Here is a 2,248-nt window from a genome sequence, read left to right on the forward strand (position 1 = left end):
AGACCCTATTATTTATTTATTTGATTAATACGTTTTTGTTACTATTATGTTATTTTGTATTGTTTTAGACCTTTTAATTATTTTTTAAATGTATTTATTTAATGTTATGTTATTTTATTATTTTTATTTTAGATCCTATTGTGTTTATATGTAAATTTTTGTTACTATTTTATTTAATTAATTTTTATTATTTTTTTATGCTATTTAATTTAGTTGTTTTATATGGTGACGCATTGCTGCCACACACATATTTTTTTTCCCACTCAATTATGTCGTAATAACGAGATGTTATGTCGTTTTAACGAGAAAACATCTCGTTATTATGAGAAAAGATGTCGTTTTAACGAGAAAAGATGTCGTTTTAACGAGAAAAGATGACGTTAAAACGACATAACATCTCGTTATTACGACATAATTGAGTGGGAAAAAAAATATGTGTGTGGCAGCAATGCATCACCATAGTTTTAGACCCTATTTTTATGTACATTACAATTTTATTTTATTCATTTTTTTATTATTTTATGTTGCTTACACAAAATAGCATTTTTTTAAGGTACGTGGTTGCAAACAATTTATTTTAGCTACATTCAAAAAAAATGTTGAAAGTCAACTAAATTTATTTCAATGTAGCTAAAATAAATTGATTGCAAACCTTGACCTTAAAAATTAAAGGCACGCGTTCATCTCTGCTGCGGTCTGCAGGTTTAACATGTCAGCATGTCTCTGGGGTGGGTTAGTTCCTCTAATCAGGGTCCCAGAGGCATGCAGACAGATCACAGTGATGTTTAACAGCTGTTTATATTCACTGATCCACTGTGTGATGCTTCTGTGATGAACACCTCTTTAATGATGAACTTGAACAGAAGATGAACTTTCTTCAAACTGCGCTTGTTGTTGTGTGCTGCAGTCCTCTATTATATAAGAGATTGACAGGAACTTCAGCACAAAGAGCGAGCGTTTCTGAAGCGTCGGGTTTATCTGAGGGTCTTTTGTTGCAGTGTCAGATTCTCCTCGCTGGATGATTATTGTAATTTCTCACTATACAAAAGCGTCAGGATTAGTCATGTGATCATCTGAAGACCTCAAGATGAACTTACAGGGGTGCTTATATTTTACTGTGTGTTTTATCAGAAACAAAGCTCTGCTTGATCCAAATATTACATATTAATCATATAGAATGTCATGTTTGTGTATATAATGTAATTTGCTGGTGTCCTTTTATGAGTTTGACAGCGTCCACCTCCTACTTCACTTTCATTATGTGTAAAAGAGCAGCGTGAACATTTTGCTGAACGTCTCTGTTTGTGTTTCGAAAACTCGCACAGGTTTGTAATGACATGAGAGTGAGTAAATATGACGTTTTGGGTGGTATTAAGATGATTTGGTCAGTTTGTGTGAATTTGTTTTTATTTTCTTAATTAGTATTTTTGTCTTGTTTTCTAGTATAAATATCTAAAAGGTCAAGAATAAAGATGCATTTATTTTGCAAGTAAAGTAGCTTAAGATATTAATTTTTGTTTTCTGAAAAAAATTAATTATAGAAGTTTTGTTAGTTTTTGCTTAAAACGAGCAAAAATATCTCCCAATGGGGCAAGAAGAATAATCTTGTTTAGCATTTGAATTAAGATTATTTTTCTTACCCCATTGGGAGATATTTTTGCTTTTTTTAAGCAAAAATTAACAAAATTTCAATCTTTTTTTTTTTAAACAAGACTTAATATCTTTAGTCATTTACTTGACCAGTAAATGCATCTTGATTCAAGAATGTTTAGATATTTATATTATAAAACAAGACAAAAATACTAAGGAAGAACATCATTCTTTGCAGTGTTTTGTGACAAAAGAACAGAAAAGATCTGGCTGACCTCGTTCATTCACAGCCGTCATCATGTGAGTCGATCTGGACGATGACGGTCAGAAACTGTAAACCAGGGCTGTGTTAAATCTAATGTGATTATTTGACATTTAATATAGAAACTGATGTCGCAGAGGCTTCTTCTGAAGCAGTTTGAGCAGATATAAGGTGTCACACACTTCCTAAACCCCAGCTAACACAAATATATTCTAAGAACATATATATGAAATCACTATTCTGAAATGTCTTTAAATGTTGTAGAAACGTTTTTTCGCAACGCCAACCTCATACGTCATCCGCCCGGAACTACTTCCGTATACAACTGTTGGCGCAAGCTAGATTAAAGTGAATATTACGTTTTGAATATGGATATTTTTCTTACAAAAACACATT

General features: G+C 31.8%; 1 protein-coding gene across 1 annotated transcript in view; it reads right to left on the reverse strand.

Moving 5' to 3' along the window:
- Window positions 1-1,070: 1,070 nt before the first annotated feature.
- The window catches only part of LOC107698009 (monocarboxylate transporter 2-like), a 41,889-nt gene continuing 40,711 nt past the window's right edge, over window positions 1,071-2,248 (reverse strand). Inside the window, exon 8 of the transcript XR_001635292.1 lies at window positions 1,071-1,081. The gene's annotated coding sequence lies outside the window, so the exon portion shown is untranslated. The remainder of the gene's footprint in view (window positions 1,082-2,248) is intronic.

The sequence above is a fragment of the Sinocyclocheilus anshuiensis genome, unplaced genomic scaffold (assembly GCF_001515605.1).
Source record: "Sinocyclocheilus anshuiensis isolate Anshui unplaced genomic scaffold, SAMN03320099.WGS_v1.1 scaffold2204, whole genome shotgun sequence".
NCBI lineage: Eukaryota > Metazoa > Chordata > Actinopteri > Cypriniformes > Cyprinidae > Sinocyclocheilus > Sinocyclocheilus anshuiensis.